Source organism: Cheilinus undulatus, linkage group 1 (genome assembly GCF_018320785.1).
Source record: "Cheilinus undulatus linkage group 1, ASM1832078v1, whole genome shotgun sequence".
NCBI classification, from domain to species: Eukaryota; Metazoa; Chordata; class Actinopteri; order Labriformes; family Labridae; genus Cheilinus; species Cheilinus undulatus.
In genome coordinates, this window is record NC_054865.1 from 49,319,376 (window position 1) to 49,340,422 (window position 21,047).

The 21,047-nt window shown below is 39.4% G+C and overlaps 1 protein-coding gene across 2 annotated transcripts in view; it reads right to left on the reverse strand.

The window, feature by feature from the left end:
* The window catches only part of mpped2a (metallophosphoesterase domain containing 2a), a 113,071-nt gene that overhangs the window by 70,566 nt on the left and 21,458 nt on the right, over positions 1-21,047 (reverse strand). The gene's annotated exons all lie outside the window — the stretch shown is intronic.

The following is a 21,047-nucleotide window of genomic DNA, read 5'->3' on the forward strand; positions in this document are numbered from 1 at the left end:
GAGTTTGTGCTGCTACAGAGTCTACAGCAGCTTCTCCAACCTTATCTATTGCCACTGCCTGCTTCTTTAAATCATCATGGACTTAGAACAAGCAAATCATTAGTTCAAACACCCTCAGAACAGTTGTTTAAGCTGTTGCTGCACTAAAGAAAAACTATCTTGAGCCCAGCCTGAGACGCTGTGTAAAGCTTCATGTTGCTGTTATTGCTGACTTCATATTTTGGGAGGAGAGAGCACCTTTTCCCTCATTACTGTGCTTCTCACAGACACAAGTGAGTAACTGCTTCTTATATGGCTGCTCTTTAGTGTCGCAGGGAAAAAAACATTATACTGAGCTGCCGTCAGTCACAGGGCTCGTTTCTCTTTAAAATTCGGCTAGTATGCTTTGATTATTACAAAAATCAAGATCTTGCACCTTTTGCTGTGTTTAATACAATGGTGAGAGGTTTGTGATAACCCACAAAGAGGAGTTTCTGTTTCAAAGTGTTCATTAACGTAGTAAGGTGTTTTACTGCTTACTTGTTGTTTGTTATAGAGAATGCATCCCTGTGCTGTCTGTTACTAAATATTTGTTAAACTTTCAAAGGGCAGAGATGAAACTTTAATACTGTAAAATGCAGTTTGCAGCAGCCATCTCAGAAGCTGCAGGAGCTGAACTTTTAACCTCAAACTTCAAAAATTGTCGTCACAGTTTGAGATAGCTTCCAGTCCTTCAGGTTGTTTGCACTGAGCTGTAACTTTACAGTAATCCCCAGCCTGCCCTCTGTGCTTGGCTTCATGGTATCAATAAAAAAAGCCATTTTCTTGCCCCAAATAAAGCTGCCCTCAGACGGGCATGTTTCAGCAACATTCCACCAAAACAGGGTAACTCTCAAACCATCTGGCTAACAGTTAAATCCACGTTTTATTCAACTTCTGTCCTTGCTTTTAGTCAGACATTTCATTATTTTAAGTTTTCTTTGTAAAAGAGAGAAGAATGTGTCCTTTTCTTTCCCTCTGTTTTTTTTAAAGATGTAATCAATTCTGAGGCATATTTTTAGGAAATTTATGCTAATATCACACCAGAAAGCAGAAGGTGCACTGAAAAGTGGAATCTTAAAAGCAGATCAATTGCTGTGCAAAATAAATAACATGGTCTGCAAAATAATGCACCGAGAGCATCTCAAAGTAAGAGGAGGCATTACAGCGATGAAAAAAGTGTTGTTTGGGCTAGAAAACAACCAGTCTGGGTTGATTTTTGCACACAAGGAGGGCAATGGCTGTTTTGTGGCTTCAGATTAGCTAAAGAGACGGTGAATTAACGCATGGCATGTTCTTTCTATCCATTATCTGAAGGAAAAAAAACACTTAGACCCGAGTCTGGCTGGAAAAAGCCTTTTCTTCAGCCTTTTTTGTTCGATGTAAGGATGTCCGTTAAAAAGGAAGAAAAACGTGTACTTCCTTCTGACTGAATGGAAAAAGGAGAGAAAAAAAATCATCTTGTCTGTAATTGAAGTCTACAATGTGCAATCTTCCAGCACTCTGCCACTAGACCATTATTTCATTAGAAGGGATGTCACTCTGTCGACAACATCAGACACATAATCAACGCTGCAATCTCCAACCTGACAAGCACGCACACGTGCACGTGTGCACATGCAGCGTTGACTTGCATGTGTGCACAAACACGGCTTGAAATCAGCCACAGGAGCAGATGAAATCAAAAGGTTTCTGACTGGAGGGGACGTCATTAACGGAGACAGAGAAAATAGGAGCCTCCGCACAAAAGAACATCTTATTTTAGGAGGAGGAAACATTTAAGGAGGAGACATTTTCTGTTTTTCTTTCTATGACAGATTCAAAGATGTGAAAAGGCTTAAAAACCAGAAGCAGTAGTCTGTTGATGCCCTGTTTTACAGATGCACCGTCGTCTTTAAGGTCTTGTTAGTGGTAGCCAAACTGTGGACAAGCTGGTTGCCATCTGTAGCATGTAGCCATCTGCAGCCGCCGCCTGTGGTCACAAGTCTGAAGCCTAGGTGGGTGGTGAATACATTTTCCATCATGTTAAACAAACCAGTGACTAATAGAAAAAATGCACAGAAATCTGGTGACTTTAAAGGCAGATGATAATGTTACTCTCATTAAATTAGTCAGTTCACAGCCTTATTAAGTCATGATCAGTCATACATGATTTTCATCGTGTTTTTCTTTAGATTTGTCTGCCTACAGTATTCTGCGATAACATTTGAATCTTCTGATCTCAACCTATAAATCCCTTACTGGTCACTAGTGTTCTAAGTCCCTTAAGGGTAGTTTTACACTAGGGACCTGGTCCTGGATCTGAGTACACTTGACCCCAAAGACAGGTTACATGTGACGTACTGTACTCTGGCAGGGAGCTCGCTTGAAGAATTGGTCATGGACATGATTCATGTGGACTATAGCATGCAAATGTGTCTGGGTGCTGGGTACTTGTCAGTAAGTAGAGTTGTAGGTCAAGTCTAAATATCTACCATCTCTTCAAAAACCGTTGTATCCAAGCAGCATGGGTCCACAATCTCATCTAAGCTTCATGGTAGTTGTGTAAGCAAGGTTGTCAAAAAAAGAAAAACCTGACACTTTAATTTTACGTTCAGTAGTATCAAAAGTACCAAAATTAGAAATACAAAATAAAAAAACAAATCAGTGATCAGATTCTGCAAACCAGGGCTCCAAGGACGAATGAAGATCAGATTCCATCTGTTGCTGTGCAGCTGCAGCAGACCCTTCACATGACCAGGCTCAACAGTTCAAGCAGAACCATGAATGAAACACTAGTCAACAAGAAGCCAGATAGTGAGACAAGTATCACTCTAAAACTTACTTTAGTGGAGAAAGAAAAAAAAGTGCTTTGTGACAATATTTTACATATAAGGCAGATGCAGAAGGAAGGCCGCTGGAAAAGGGTGTTTGGAAAAAAGTTAAAATGAACATAAATAATCTGGATAAACATCTGACAGACACCCAGATCTCTTTATGTGAAGGCACTAAGCTGTGTTAATAAAATTCAATACGTTTGCAGTAAATGTCCCCTGTGATAAACCCAGAAACAAATGATGTTTTATCTTTTCCTGATTAACCTAAAACGGCTACATTGGAGGAGCTATAACAACGTCTGTGGTTGGAGGAGAATCCAGAGTTTGATGTTGTGAGTCCAAAAACTTTGTTTTCCCTTCTACACACAAACACCTCTAACAGAACTTCAGCTCTTGAGAAGGTATATTTTTAAAGACTTTAAACATAATTTGTAGAAGACATTCTGACTGCAGACGGTACATCTCTGACAGACACTCTTAAAGACCGTCCATCTGAGACGCCGTCTCTTCAGAATAGAAGTCCAATAATTTCTCCAACTTATTTCTGGTTTTAGATTTTTTTTAAATTCAACTAAATTCATAAAGCAGCTACATTCATGAAATACCCACATTACAAACATTCCAGACTAATGTTTGCTCACTCTAGCTTCATTAGCTTTAGCTTAGGCTAATAAAGCTATGCTAGCTACGCAATTGACGTTCCTATGTAAGCCAATGTAGTTAAGTTAGCTTTAGAAACATGAGCTTATATAAACAAAGCTAAAGCTAAGTAGAGAATGTGGCTACGTACCTCACGTAGTTTGTGAGCTTAACTTCAGCTATGTAGCTACATTATCTACGTAGCACCGTTAGCAACATAGCTTACACAGCTAACAGAACTATCCTTGCTGTGTAGAATGGAGGATGGGCTTTTTTTCCTGTAGTAGACTGTTTACTCAGCTTTATGAAACACTTTGTAATCAGGATTCACAGGTCAGATTTTTAACTTTTGGTATCCTAACCATTGCCTTGACCCTTACTCTAACCTTAGATAGAAGTATAATGTGATTTATTTGAAAGCTTTAGCGTGTATTTCTGCTCTGTCTGTGAGAGTGACCGTCAGAGACGGTCTGTACGGTCCGTAAACAGACCCCTCTCCTTTTGTGTTTCTGAAAAGTCAAACAGCAAAGAAAACCTACATTTTAAGAAACACCCATCCTCATGTGGACTAGGCCTCAAATGGCTGATGTCCCAGTGATTGTCTCTAACAGCAAAACGAGACACATCTCTCTGTATTGTGTTTAAATGTGCAGGGAGGAGTGCGTCACTGAGGGAGAGTTTACTTTGATCAGGGAGAATGGAGCATGTGTTTCTTTCTCCATAGATGTGTCAGATTTGTGCCCGACTGGTAAATTTCTTGCAGGAAACATTGGTGATGTTTCAGCTGAAGTCCTAAAACACTGAAACAAAGTGAGCTTTCTTTGTTAGCAGAGCAGGACTGGACTCCATATTAAACCCACAAGACAAAATGAAATAGTAGCTGCAGAGATAATGATATTTACTATTGACCGTGTACAGTAAATAAGCCTCAGTGCTCCTATAGACACGCATTAAGTTAAGCCAGCAGAGCAGCACATACATTAGAGTGAAGCTGGTGATTAGATTTGGTGCTCTGTGGTGCCTGGACATCATGCAGCTTTACAGGATTCGACAGTCATGGAGGAAGGGCAAACGCAGAACCGCATGGGATGACAAAACACAGCGATATACATAAATATACATTCGGGTGCATGCACACACAAGCGTGCATATTAAAACAAAGCCGGAGGAAAAACAACCTCCATCTCCTCCTCTTTCCTTTGAGATTTAATCCACCCTGAGAATGTGAGTAAATACCAGCAGCCCCTATCAATTAGAGTCGGCCCGGGCCAAGAAACCTTCATGATAGCGCTGCATAAGTCTTACACGCACGCACAAAGAGCCAGGGCCCCTGTCTTTCCTGTTAACGTACGACTGTATAACAATCCAGAGGTTCATTAGTAATGTATACAGGAGTTCAGGAGTTCAGCAGTGCAGCACAGGCCTCTGATCTATTGTAAACGGAGACGGTGAAAATGAAAAAGTCTCTCTGCACTCCGGCAGCAGGTAAAAGAATATTCTCCAGCGGTGGAGTGAACCGTGTTAGCATGAAGGTTCGTGTTAACATGTCTGAGCTTCAGCGTGACATCAGAGGGAAGACTGCGGAGGGGAAAGGAGTCGGGGAGAGCAGAAATGCTAATGCGCTGGAGGAGGGCAGCAGCACACTCTCAAATCCGCCATGACATTGAAGCTGACACAAAACCGAGGTCTGCGGCTGCAAAAATATCTGCTGGATGAAGAAAACGTCTGTGATCCTTCAGCTGAGAAACCTCAACGCATTAACTTCTCCTCACCTACGGCTGCAAAAACCACATGGATAAGACCAGAACAATGTTTATGTGTCTTCATTTTAGGGAACAAATTATAACGCAGCACTTCTACAAGTCAACACTCATTTTCAGTTTAATCACTTAACACCAGCCAGAAAACCGTGTTCTCCTGTCATGCTCTCGTTGTTTTCTTAATTATAAAATTCACAGTTGACAGAAGGCAGATGTTGAACATTTGAGAGCTGAAACTATTTTCTTTTAGCAAAATTAAACCTGCTTGTTCTTCCTCCTTGTTTCTTATGTAGCTGGGTTTTCTTTTACATTTATACCATCTGTTTTCTTTCAGTATCAGGCTACCAAAGGGCTGGGTAATAAAGTCAATTTATCAACCAGTTTGTATTTATGTAGTATGATATTTATGGCCTGTTAAGATACAGAACTACATCTATTTCCCTGAGCTCCTGTAACTCAGAGTGACGCAACACTTCTACACCAGAGCATATAAAATTTCACCATGACATACACTACAGCAAAAAGTCTTCAATTAAATGCACAGTATGTAAATTACAGAGCCAGGGGCCCCTAAATCAAAACAACTGAGGACTTTACTTGATAAAATCTGCACCCCGGAACATTTTTTCACCAAAGCATCTTCATTTAGTGGATAAATTTCACATTATGAGGGGGAAAAGTTGTTAAAGGGGGTCATCTTTTTAGCAGCAAAGCATACTAGGGTTGTAGACAGCATTGCACCTTGCAGGGCTTTCCACAGATGTGGAGTATTCAGCCTGTGTGACGAAGCAGCCAGCAAGAGGCATAAAAAAAGCTTTCTGCCCCCGCAGTTCATTAAACAAAGAAAGGCACAAGTGATAAAAGGGGAATCTGATGTTCCTCTCAGAATCCACACTTAATTCCCTGCAATCAGGTGGAAAGGTACAGTGTATTCAGAAAGCATTCAGACCCTTGTCACTTTGTTCAGTTTTGTTAAGTTGCAGCCTGATGCTTCAGTCGTTTGAGTTTCTTTTTATTCTAATTCACCTACACTCAGTACCCCATCATGAAAAAGTGAATACAAATCTTATGTGGAAATTGTGTTCATCACATAATTAAGATTAACTGATGATTCTAGAGTTTGAAAGCTATGACACAAACCTTACCCAACAGTCTTACACAACACAGGGGTGATCTCCCCACCGTGTTGTCCGATACAAAAAGCATTTAGCATATATTACATGATATTATTCATTGATGTAAAATGACTCTGTTTGGCTGTGTAAACCAACTCTAAAGATGACTAGCTTGGGTTTGTTTCTCACCAAGTGCTTGCAGATCAGAAATCTACGGAAACTTAACATGACACACCAGTAAATCCTGGCAAACTGGACCAGCTCATTTATTGGTTACATGTGTCCTATAGGAGAGGAGAGGAGCGGGAGACGGATAAATCAGCGTGGGAGAGACGGAAGGAGGGACAGAGGAGTGCTCTCCGTTGTCTGGAGGAGGATATTCACTTTGACAGAGCACACTTGGCTCCGTGGCCTTTTGGAAAAACACACAAGTAAACAGGGTCAAAGATCAGGCTGAGCTTGCTTCTTCAAACGAGACACTTTACTCGCAGCAGATAAGGAGGTCGCCGTCTAAGTCACTCCGACTCGCCGAGCTCTTTCAGGAGCCCACATAATCATTGTGATTGATTACAACACTTCCTTCATGTTTTTTTTAAAACCTCCTGAGTTTTAAGGCAGTCCAAAAAAGATCCCAGTCTGCTGCTGTGCATCCAAAAAGCTGTCACACTAATAAATTTAGGTATTCGTTTCAAAGGACCTCTGCTTTTTATCACTGCAAAAGACGTATTCATATATCTTTAATGTGTAATCAAGACCTGATGAAAATAATAATCACAGGACTGCAATCTTTGACTTTGAAATCTGCCACTTAGCCACAGAAAGTCTGAAGAGAAAAGTGAACTCAGCAGATTTTAGACGAGTACTGTTGGTTTTCAAACATTAGCCATGCAGACATTTCCTCTCTGAAATGACAAAACACTCAACTGTTTAAATCCAACCACTGTACTTGTACATTAAGACTTCTAAAATTCAAAGCAGGATGTATCAGTTTCCTGATGTTCCCCTGTAAATGCTCTTTTTTATTTCAAGAAAAATGCTACCAAAAAATCAGAGTTAAAAGCACTTCAAATCTATCTTTTAAGGTTTATTTGAAACTATACTTTAATTCAATTGTTTTCTAACAAGAAACAAGACCACCAAAGATTTTAGACTTATAAATAACCTCAAAGGTTTGATTATGACGTTCAGAACTCATGGACTGCCCAACAGTATGAGTAGCTCAGACCACAACAAACAAGCAAGATAAGAGAAATCAGGGATGCTGATATTGTTGATATCCTATATGCCAATAATATGGTGCATCCCCCGCAGGAATACAATTGTTAATACTATGGGACTATTGGGTATCCACAGTTCAATACCAGGCATGTGAGGTGTGTCTTTGCACATAGCTTCCTTCCATTTATTATACATTTATTCGAACTGCTTTGTATGTGTGTCTGTGAGTTTGCAGTCTAGAATAAGGAAACTCCTCATGCAGGTAAACACTCCATCTACAGTTTGAAATCAACACCAGCCAGGCTTCAAATGCCTTTTGGTGAGGAAAACTTTCAGAGGACGACGTGCCACATGGCAGGCAGAAGTTTTTAGACATGTATAAGTAACTATATCAAGTTTCTGTGTTTGGTGCATCTCTGTCTCTGCTCCCTGCATACCTGAGTGTATGTCTGCAGCCTGGAGACCTCCGTCTCTCACAAGCCCCTGTTGAGATGAAACCAATCAAACCTCACTCTAAGTACTTGTACATCTTGGATCAATGAAATGTATTGTCACCAAGTTGAGTAAATTTTGTCAATGCTGATATCATTCGGATAAGATCACATCTTTTTTATAGTAAAGAACACCAATTGTCTCATGTGCAAAGAAAGAGAGAGTAGTGAAACAGTTGTTTTACGTTTAGAGATTCATTTTAAATGTTTAAGCCTCATGGTGGGCCTCCTTGAGTTTGTGGCATACCCCAGGCAACCATCTATACCTGATGGCATGCTTGTTGATTTGAGGCTGATATAGGATTTATTCTGCTGATATATCAGCTGTGAATATTTGTAGAAATTTTCCTATCTGCCAATACGGATATTTTACTTTTAAAATTAATATTTGCCAATGCTGATATAATTGGGCAAAAAAGGGCAAAATACAAAAAAAAACCCCTTTAACTTTACAAACATATTTGAATATTCTGCTGATACATAGAGCTGATTTATCTGCTACAGATATCTGCAGACATTTCCCTATCAGGTACTGATGCAGATACTGGTATCATGCAGATAACATTCTGCATCCACATAAACAATAGATTAGTTATCTTGCCCCTCAGTCAAGGATATGTCTGCAATGAAGACTCTTACAACCTTAAAATAATAAATATAGATTAAACCAGAGGTTCTCAACTGGTGGGATGGGACCCAAAAGTGGGTCGTGACTAAGCGTCTCAAAAAAGAAAAATGGTGGCAAAATTCCTGAAGTCCTTATTGGACATGCATTGATACCTTTTGTTTTACTCTGTTTTACTGTGAAATTGGGTAAATTTAAATGTTTGATCATTATTTCAACTAATTTATCTCTGTCCTTGCAATAAATGGCCCATGATAATGTAATTTCACAAGTTCTCAGGAAAACTGGCAAAAATTGACTCATAACGATGGAGAAGGAGGATATAAAACTTGTCAGTTTTGTCCCTTTTCTTTTTTATATCAGATGTTTTGGTCCAATCATGCTCCAAACTGCTACATATTCAACTAACTAAACATGTGTTGTTGAAAAATGTTTGGAAACTTGGGTCACAATCTGTCGCAAGACAGACTGGTGGGTCCTGAGGCCAGACCAGTTGAGAACCACTGGATTAAACAATCTTTTGATTGTTTCTCAATAAGACAAGGAGCGTGTCAGTGGTTTTTCCAGTATTTTAAACATTAAAGTTCTATGTCATCACATTACACTTCTGGCTAAAATGAAGTGGCTACGAGATTTTCAAATCCAGCGGCCACTGTGGCAACTAGACAAAATCTCCCAACATATACAGGGCTCTCCACAAACATATTAAGTAGTCAGCCTGTGGGAAATAAAGCAGTCAGGATGCTTACCCGCTCTGGTTCATTAAACAAAGTGGGGCACAAGCAATAAGAGGAGGTCTGTTGGTCCTTTACCAGGAAAGTTTGAGTATCCAAAACTTACTTCCCTGCAATCAGGTGAATATTTAGCCAACAATTTGTGATTGGAATCCAATAATGAAAATACAGACAGAGTTTTTAACTAATTCTAAAGGAAGTTCATCTACTGCATGCATGACACTGGAATTGTTGCAAGATTTGATCTGATATTTTCCAACTGGTCATTTTAAAAGAAAATAGTTTAATGTAAAAGACAACCTCACAAGAGAAATGTTTACAGCTTCAAACACTTCAATTAGAGGAGGACTTCAGAGATTCAAATCTGAATCACAAACCTTATACAACAACCAAACATGAAATATTTATATAGTTTATATAATTTAGTCATTTCTTCAATACTTGGAGGTATTTTTTGTTTATGAGCAATGATGCGCCTGTAAAATCAATCCATAATATGCAGGAAAATGAGTCACAGCTTGTTTGTCAAGCTATTCTATCAAGTCAACATCAGGAAGAAAGTAGCCAGCTCTAATTAAGTGAGTAGTCGGTTGTTTGGCTGACAGTTCTTCTGTAAAGCTCTGCATTTACCATAACAGATCATAGTTATTATCTACTACAGTATTCCTGTTTTAAAGTCACATGTATGGCAGTTTCACTCATAAACTCCTCACTCTTAGGATGTTAATTTGGTACCAGTCTGCACTTGCGGCCCCTCATAGTCCCGGCAGGGTTAATGAGGTCAACGACCTCTGGGCTGCCTGCTCGTCTCAAACAAAAACATCTGTCAATCAAAGCCCGGCGATGGTTTCTGTTCTTTTTCTACCTGCTGCCACCTGCTGCTGGAGGATTAGCCTCCCTCTCTCTGCTTCCTGCTCCTTCATTGTTAATGGACACGTCCTGCTAATGATTTTTCATCAATACGGCCATCAGTGGGGACGCAGCCACCTAAAACCTCTGAGGTCAGGGGGGCGATGTTGAAATAGACTGCAGAGAGCTGCTCTGTCCATACATCACAACCAGGATCAAGGCTTTCACTCTTGCTGGTTTACAGGCCAACAGAGGGACGGAGCTCGAGTCAATGCAGCTGTAAAGGCAGCGACTGTTTGTGCGTGTGAAACTGAACGCACACTACATGCAGAGGATTAACTGTGCTCAAAATACCACAATGCATTCCTGTTATTTGGCAACCAATTTAAGCTTATTGTACTAATCACATCAAGTATTTAATTGCTTTTTCTTAATTTCATTAGCTTGTGTTTAACCAAGTTTGCTAAACTGGCAGCAACTCACAGCTTCACAAAATTAACAACCACGCAAATAATTTAGAAAAACATGAGATTAGATAGAACTGTTTGTACACAGACAGTATGGACTGTACAGAATAGATTTATAGCTTAAAATCTATAAGCCAAGTTTTGTTTCACTTAGTTTTTAAGGTTAAGATCAGACTGTACACTGATCTCAGCAGTAGAGGCAGAAAACTGTAAGCTTTCTTTCCTAGTTAGGCTGGACTTAGGGAACAACATATGGCATTTCTGTCCACAGTACAAAGGCTGTGAATCCATACTGCAACTTCAGAAGGAAGATTAATAAGAAGGATTTCTGCCAAGAATGGCAACACACAAAAAGATATTCCAGTGACTGAGGAGTTGTGTGTAACGGCAGCCATTTACCTGAAATAAAGAGTAAGGAGACTAACCTGACACACTACATGGGATATACTTCACATTCACTGACAGTGTTTAAAAACGAATATTTGTAATTTTACTCTGCTATCAGGTTTTTCTAACACACTTTGGTTAATCCACATCAGCGTTTCCCTACTGTCACAGTCATGCCAAATAAACCAATGCTCCTTAATATCTCATTTCACTTTAGAAACTCAGACAGCTCAGCGGGCAAATCAAAAGTCATCTAAACTTTGTGTTTTCAAACATCTACCTTTATACCGTTCACTGATTTCAGTTTCCATTACAGTTAAGTTCCTGTCTTAATAGGTTGTTTGGAATTATGTGATCCCGAAAGTCCACTGGGGGTCAGGAAGTGGGGGACAGCCGTTAGACTGAACAGGAGTAGAGGAAAATCAGTACCCAACAGTTCAAAATGACCTCTCTGCTGCAATTATCATCATAAAATTTCTACATACATTGAATATGACCCCTACACTTCACAATAAAATAATATGTACCACAGTTTAACTGATTTACCTGGCGTTGAGGCGATCAATATCACAAATTACTCAGTCCTGCAGGCCTTCTAGCATCTGGAGTCATCAAGTCAGATGACAGGAGACAAGACTCTTAAAGAGTCTTGGACTGAGCGAAGAGGATGGCTGTGCCCCTTTAACATATAAAAAAATCCTTGTTGTGTCACAAACATGCTTTTAATTGAAACGGTGATGTATTATCAACAGAATAAACCCTGTGAAGCAAGTAACTGAGTAATGATGGGCCATTCAAGAACGAGTCTGTGTCACAAAACAGCTCTTTTATGTTAGCCACACGATAGCTAGCTCCTGATTGAGTGCCAGTTTCTTCTCCTCCATCCTTTGTTTTTATTTAATCCACATTTATAAAGCTACATTTTTAGTTACTTGGTTTGGTAGTGTAAGGAAGCTGGCAATGGAAAGTCCATATTTTTACTTAAGTGGCCCAAATGTAATAATATCACAGCCTCAGAGTATCTATTTACAGGTTTTGCAATGCAGTTAGAACTTTAAGACAGGTTTTTAAGAGTGATGTGTCTCTAATCACTTTATTGTTGCAGGTGATAAGCTGCTGAGATAGCTCTGAGATCTATCAGTCTTATTGATCTATTTCTATAAGTCTGTACTAAGCTAATGTGGTGTTTTCAAACTGTCCAGTGAAAATGTGTTTTATGTTGCTTTGTATGACAGTTAGTGCTAAGAATTTAAGACCTTACTGTCTCGCATTTAAGACTTTTAAATACTTTTTAAAGGTTTTAATTTTCACTAAACTGATTTATCAACTTTGAATGCTTTTTAAGCCCCTGCTGGCACCCTGATTTAACCAGGAAAAACTCCATGAGATTAAAAATCTCTTTTTCAAGATTGTCCTGACATTAGCGTCACAATAGCAGATTTTTAAACATAAAATGTGACACAGCAAGAAAAATTAAGATCTAAGCACCCAATAATGGGAGATTTCTTATTTCAAAAACAAAAAAATTCAGGCAAATTCCTGCACCATGTCTGACGAATACAAAAACTGAGAATATGGCTGACGATTTGACATATTTAAAAGGCTTTTGTAGTTTTGACAGTATTGCCATTGAAATAACTGGGAGCTGTGTTATCTTAGAACATGGTATTGAAAAATGTAGCAGCTTCCAAAATCAATTCAAATTCCATTATGCATTGTTTAACTCCTGATATTTTCCATGCTCAATGTGATGCACGAAAATAAATATTATAAATTGTGATTTATATCTGCCTTGAAATGAACTTTCTATGCTCACAGAAATAAAAGACAAGCTCAGCTTCAAAGATGAAAACTAAAACCTTAGTAGCTGTAAAAAGAGGTATTTTTTCATCCCCTTCTCGTCAAAACTTCACAACCCAGAGAAAATTCAATGTTTGTGTGTCCACCTTGCCAAAAGATGGTGCGTTTAGGAGATAATCACAGCTGAACTGAGACAAAATAGCTGCTGTTCTTCCCCTGAACTCGCACTGTCTTTATCGCTCTTTCAGGAAAAACATCAAAACACAATGCCCCCCATTTCCTCTGTCTATAACCTCTGCATCAGCTCCCCTCCCCCGCTCTCTCACTCATCCACGGTGCAATACCATTTCTCAGAGAGGAGCAGAGAGAGCGCCTCTCTTATCTTCTGCATTTCAGCTGTCTGCGCTAATTCAATAAACTTCAGAGGAACAAAATGAACACAGGAATAACGGAGAGGAGCGTGGCGGTGGAGGAGGGGGTGGTACTGGTGGTGCTGGTGGTAGAGAAGGGGGTGGAGAGCAAGGCAAAGGTGGAAGAAGAACCAACAAACAAGGAAAAGAACCAGCAGAGAATAAATAATGGAAAAAGAAGGAAGTTTATGCCGACAAACAAGATTATACTGCAGAAAAAATATTCAAATTAGTTGATTTTAAAGAATGGGCAATGATGGCCTTTTTGCCTCAGTGCCTCCCCTCCCCTCTCCCCTTTACTCCATTTGTTCAGGCAGGGTGCATCCTCCTAATGCCTCCCATAATGGCAGAATAAGGCACACAAAGCCTGCGTTTGGAATATCAGCAGCACAGAGACCTTCCGGCACTGCGCTGGGAAATAAATTGCTTCTGCTAATGCCCCTTTCATTACGCCACAACCCTTAATTGTGCTGCTGACAGTCGGCCTGGCTGCAGGGCTGATGGGAGGAAGGCTGAGAAGACAAGCTCGACGAGGCCCCGGGGGTCAGACGCCGACCAGCAGAGAATAAACCAGCAGAGCAGTGCTCACCTGGACCAACAGCACCAATCACAACAGAGACTAAATAGAGAGAAACACCTTCACTTAACAGCTCAAAGGTTATCAGACTAGTTGTGTAAGGTGGCATTTAGGTTAGCTTAAGTCTTATTTCCTTTTCATGTAAAGATAAGTTATGCCATAGTACAGAAAGCTAACCGTTTAGTATGATCCTCACTGTCTGGGTCCTGATTTTGCACATTTTGACTTGAATACCACAGGGAAAATAACACTGATTTTAATGTGACAGAGCTTGATTTTTAACTTGTTTGCATGTTAACAAGTCAGGGCTTTCTGACTGTGTCAGCGCGGCAACTCAAGCGCCTGATATGCATGGCTGTTGAGAATCTTGAGAAATGAAGTCCAGCCAAAACAGACGGGAAAATTATATATTGAGAGCCATATTTGCCTTGTTGTAGCAAAAATGTTCATCCACACTGGTAGAATATGTTTGCAGTGTGTTTCTTCATGGCCCTATGGAAGGCCATGAGCGGAAATGTGTCTGTATGATAAAGTTGTTCTCTAAACCTTTATTTGTGAAGCATTTGGTTTTCACAATGGTACAATATGTCACAGGAAAGACAAACATAGTACGAGTGCGATTCCACTTTGTGCTTTTCAAAGTTAAAGCCCAGTTTAGCTCCTTTTTTTTTGAGAAACTCCCTTTGTTCATACGGAATGATTTTATTTTGATTTTTTGGCACTGTTCTGCTACACTCAGATGAAGTCACTCGTAGAGAGGTTTATTGAGGTAAAACTTGAGAAGAATGACAGGGCTTTTACAGCAGAAATACGCGGCCAAGACACAGCACAGACATGCCTGGTGTGAACACAGTTCAAACTATGACTTAAGATCATGAAGTTTTAGTACTTCTGATACTTTTTTGTAATGATGCTGTTAATGATGCATGGTGTTTAAGAACATGGAAAAATTTCACAACGCTAATATATGGAAATGTTGCCAAGGTTTTTGTACAACTGAGTCAGCATGTGGGAGTTTGCCTTAGATGTTTGATAATTAAAAGAAAATCAGTATTTGGTGTCTAGGACTTCTAGTTTTTGCACTGATAGTTTCAGCATGGATTGATTTTTACTTGAATAAATCAAAGTTTATGATATTCTTTAAAACTGAAAAAACTGGAGGCATTCATAACACATTACTATTCATCTAGAAAAAGTTAAAGATAGGTTTTTGGAGCATATCGCTTGGCCTTTCTATTGATATCATATTCAACATTAAAATATTCAAGTGTCTGCAGCTGTTAAGACAATAACACCGATTGTAGTAGAAGTATAAAATTCTTGTGAAAATCCGTCCTCTTTTCATCAGCACATAATGTTTCCATTTCAGCTCACGCTTTAGTTTTTTAAAATGGAAGATGACAGCAACTTCAACACTTTCCTGTCCCTTTGATCATTCTCAGGAGATACTAAGTGACTTATCTACATTTCTGAAGGTAGGATGCATTCACCTTGCAGAAAAGAAAAAGAACGTCCTCTATGCATCCATGAAACAAGCAGACTGTTGAAAATGAGTCATGCATTATAAACAAAACCCTGATTGCTGGTAAAAGCAAGCTAAACAAGTCTTAAACTACACAAACGGAGGACTTGTCACACTGAGGAGTTGCAGGCTCAGGCAGCTTTCCCTCTACTTCAAGTCGAGCTGGAATGACTTCATCAAGAGATCGTGCCCTGCGATGCCAGCCTCTGAAAGCTCAGCGGCCAAAATCTACAAAAACATCAAAAGGGCTTCAATCTCCCCGAAACAGCAGACCTGTCCTATGTCAACTGTCACTTAACCCCCTCCGTAACCACAACCAGCACCACCCACGTCCCGTCGGGGCTCCAGCAGCAGGTCAGGGGTGGAGAGGGAACTTAATCAAGGGTTCTCTTGTTACAAAAGCCCCTCCACTCCTGCAGACGAGCCATGGCAGGCTGACAGAAACAAAAGGCCACAAATGGGACTGGCTCTTTGTTCTCACGAGAGCTGAGGCCTGACCGACCGATGCTCCTCCAAAAACTGTTCAGCAGAGGAAAGACAAGGTCAGAGGTAAACATGAGACTGCTCTCTTAGTTGGAAACTCTTCATTTTTCCAATAAATAATACAATTCTTTTCAATTAGAAAGTACTACTGTGGCACATTGACAGCCTTGTATTTTCAATGAACTGTGCTGTCATTGTAAGTTCATTACTCATCATTATGCATCCATGTTTTTCTGCTCTGTGCACAGCCAGAAATGGCATATAACAGCTTGTGTAAATGCGTAAGAGATCAACAAATATATCAGTGATAAAAGAACGGGCCAGCTGGTCACAAGCCATGGCTGAGCAGGCCCTAAAACCTTTAATTCTGGTCCTCACCCAGTCTATCTTGCAGCTTTAACTGAAAAACATTACGAAGTATTCAGGAGTGCATGTACAAAATGACTCACTTTTATCAATGACTCTAGGCTTACATAATAGCATTTACACTCTTCAGGAGTTCACGTTTAGTTGCTTTCTCTTAAAAGTAAACCAGTTAAGCAAAATTTAACATCAAACTGTTCTTTGTCATGCTTTCCATACTTTACACACACTGCCTTTAGCGAACAGACTTTTACTTCCTGCTTTTATTTTGAAACAAAATAAGGAAATTCTGAAAGGTAATGAAAGTAGTGGTAATGACATGAGATTTTTAAATCCGGTTTTTCAACTTCTCTTACTGGACTATGTCCCTAACAATGTATTGTATTATGTTGCCATTATTTCAGCATAATCTTGCAGCATTTTTTACAGATTATCGTTGATTCAATGCTGTAATTTTGTCAGTCTCCATCTCAAATTTTCATCTCTGAACACTAACTGACTTGCATTGGCTCTGTTTACTTTCTCTGCTCTCATGCCCCCCCCCCCCCCGATTCTGAAAAAATGCACATGCATGGAGGAGAGTTTTCTAGATGGGCAGGGAAGCATGCTGTCTGCTCTGTGAGGAAGCTGAGGAGACTTCAGCATTTCATAATTTCATTTATTGTTCAGAATGTTCAAGTGTTGAGAGTGTTTAAGTTCATGCATGTGATGCAGATGTTGCAAAATTTATTGATTAATCATGTAAATGATCTAAATATCAATCAAAATGCCTGTAATTATAATTTTTGCTATGATCAAACAGCTATAGTGCCAGTCATTTCATACTGTGCATAAAGTGGAACAGCTCTGGATTGTGGACAGAGCTGTACAGACAGACCTCGTGCTGCAGTTTTACACACACACACTGATACATAGAAATACGCCTAACCTCACTTCACTTTAGCAGAGGAGAAAAAAAACTCAAAACATTTTTTGGACAGAAACTGAGAAATCCCTTTTCATCTTCACTATAACTATCCTGAATCAGTGAGCCTTTGATTAATGTAGTTCAGACCTAAAACTAAGACCTTAATACACACTTGTAGGTCTGCGGGTCCTGACTAAAACTCCACAATTTAGTCATACCCACAGCTGAAACTTACAGTAGAAATGTTCATATCTGCAGATACTGATGATTTACCTTTTAAGTTAATATCTGCCAACACAGATGTTATGCAGATGACATTGTGCATCTCTAAAGAGAAAGTGGTGCAAAACAAAACTTTGCAAAATAAAATGCAACACAGAAATGAGAATCCCCAGACTAGAAATGATCAAATAAGGAAAACAAAATCTGTGCATCCTAAAGCAATGTATCATATTTATGATTGATAAAGTGTGCAGTCCTGAAGTTGTTAAAGAACAGTGGGTGTAGGGGTGTGTTAAATCACTGCTTGTGTGAGCCAGTCCAGGGAGGGGATATTATGACTGGCACAGATTTGAGTCTTTAATACTACAGCTGAAAGATCTGGGGAAAAAATCTTTGGATTTGTTTGTTTGTTTGTTTTTTTACCAAATATTCCAATTGTGAATTGATGTGCAATTACTTCTTAAGTTCCTTATCTTGTGTATTTTCCAACAAAAACAAGCAAAAAATCATTCTATACTGTAACTAACAAAAATGTTAGATAAAACTAGGGCTGAACATTTTTGAAAAAATATCCAATTGTGATGATTTTGACTCATATTGCAAATTAAACATGGATTGTTGTATTGAAGAGAGTGATCATTTTTATGTCATTATCAAATTTAATAAGAAAAACATGCATAAAAGGAAGTAGTAATGTTAACTACTCTAAAAAAATGCACTTGAATCATTGCGTGATATGTAAGGCAGAGATGGGGACTGAGTCCGCGACTTGGACTCGAGTCGCACTTTAGTCACACACATCAGTGACTTGAGACTTGACTTGGACTCATGCACAAAAGACTCGTGACTTCATTCGGACTCGTGATGTGGGACTCGTGCACAACCTTCAGTTTTTGATTTTTCCATCATGATCTCTTGTCCCCCTGTCACTCTTTTTCCCTTTCCTCCTCTTCTCTTTGACAGTTTGTGCGCCTTTTACGCAGCACCAGCCTCTCTTCCTCATCCTCGTTCATGCTGCATATGACACACAAATGCGACGCTCACGCACACACCTACTTTGAAACACACACTAACACGTTGGTTGTGCAGATTGCAGACTTCAGACTGTTGAGGACAAAAGTTTCAGAATACCTAAACTCTTTTCTCCTGCATTATAGCTCCTCTCCACGGAGGATCAGCGTCAGCGCTGTGTGTGTGTGCGCTCCAGCTGTGTGTCTCTCTGTGTCGCCCGTGTGAGCAATAGGTGTGCGCAATGTTAAAATATTAATAATTAATAATTCCCTTAATACCATATGTTTGTGGGGAACAAATTATTGTTAGAATCTCTGCATTGCTGCTTATTGATAATGAACAGACATAAAAGACAATAGCTAGATAAATCAGTAACTAAGGAGTCCAGGAAATTTCAGCTGAATAGAGTGAAATTTTGCTTGATTTTACCCATATAAAAAAATTTACACCATAAATGATGACAGAAGTTTATTAAGGAGAACGGAGGGAGAAATACTCAGTATACTCTGTTGAAGATCTGCCCGAGTGAGAATTGGAAATGCTGATTGAGTTTTTCTTTTTTTCTTTTTTTATTTTTCAGAATAAACAGTTCATTTACAGTTAGTGTTTTTGTGTTGGTATAAAATCACTACCATTAAAGAAATTTATCTGACAAATAAAAAGAACATTTAATCTCCAGTGTCTCAGTGTCTGTCTCTATCAGTGAAGTCTGACTCATGTTTCTGTAGTGTTTCAGATGTACACAGAGAGGAGTTTTATTAAGAGGAGAGCTTAAACTGATCATGTTGATGAGGGAAAAAGAGAGAGCATGTGCTTCATCTTATAGCTGAGGTACATATGATATATAGAAAATACATTCCCAACAACAGAACAGTGACTAGTGAAAACACTGAGTGGCTAGTGACCATTAGTCGCAGTGGCTGCCTGGTGTGAAAAAGCTAATGTCAAGCCCTGTTCATATGTAAGTGTATACATGCGCACACCACGGCGAGCCAGCCACAGACAATACCCCATCCTAGTGATGGTGATATTAGAGTACAGGATTTAGATTCTTTAGATAGAACAATGCAGTGGTCTAAGCAGACTGGACGTCAGAGGCAGGTCACAGAACGCTCATTACAACCATCGGAGACTTGAGACTTGACTTGGACTTGCAAAAAATGACTTGTGTGCATCTCTGATGTAAGGCATAAGATCTCTGCAGCAAAAATGTATTAAAGTGGAATTTTGACACAAATTTCAGGTTAAAGGAGATCTTGCACCTTCTGCAATTTGAAAATTGAAGCAGGCCTTATTGAGATTTAATCTAATTTTCAAATTGCCCAGCCCTATTGAATACACCACTGTATATCCACACATAACCTTTATGTATTAGCATCAGAGGCGTATTTGTCTCTCAGTGCTTCACATCCAGAGGCTTTTTTAAAAACAGAGCGGAGAAGTTAAGAGATAAGCCAGGTCTCGTAGCTTTGCTTGGCTTTCTTACTAGTTGCTTCTGCATGTAACTTTTCTTCTTTGTGTGTTTTTTTTTGTCCCTGCTTCCTCTTCATTTGTTGTTTACAAGCAGTAAGCAAACAGTTAAGAGCGTTACTGCCACCTGGATTGGTGAGTGGAGATTGCGCGGAGGCCATGTGGGTTTGCCTTTTTGCTCCTTTCAGACATATTCATCATGCAAATATCCATTTGAGTCAATAAAAATATCTAAAGCTGTGGGCAAAGATGTAAATATCTGGGATCAGACAACAATAAGAGTGTTTCTACAATAAATGACCAATCAGAACCATCTGACCCAGTAAAATATGAAGAGGAAAAACCTTGCAGAGTATCTGTGGAAAATCAAATTAAAAACTGCAACAAAAGACAGAGGTTAGAGAACAAACTCTGAACATGATTTAGCTGCTAAAAGCGGATCCTCATCTGTCATCTGGGGATGTTTGGTTTGCAACCAGACGACCACAAACAAGAACAGACCCTGGACAGAGTTTACCTCCAGGTTAGTCACACCACAAGCTAATAAAAACAGCTGGAGCAAAAACAGAACCAGAGAAAACCTTTTGACTGCTGCTGCTTTGAGAAGAACTACAGTGGAAAAGGAAATGTTTGAGCTACAATGTTTAATTCAAAAAGTTTTCTCAAAAACAAGACAAGTAAGTTTTATTTATAGGTTTGAGGACAATATTTAGCAACATGAGAAACATGGAGAGGAAACATAACAGAGCTTTGTTGTCCTAAACGACTGATTAAACAGCCAAACATGCAGCAAACAACGATCCTCTCAGAAAAAAGGAACATTTTCCTTGTTTTTGTTTCTATTTGAGATCTATTAGCTGCAGGGTGAACACACAGCGACCCCTCTGATGTCTTCAACAGTAAATAAGACAACACAGGCAGTTTTGAAATGTCCACAATTCTGTTTGAAAGTCAGACATTTTCCACAATTAAATAGCCAATTTTCAGAGCTTTCTCATCTTCAAAGCGGCCCCTGTCGCTGAAGGGTTTGAGTAAACAAGGTTTGACTTGTTTACGACACAACATGATACAAAAAAAACACACCAGCTCTGATTTCTGGACTTTCCATTTTGTGCTGAAATGGAGTCACATGTGGGGTAGAGCTTCTATAGCCAGCTCAGAGA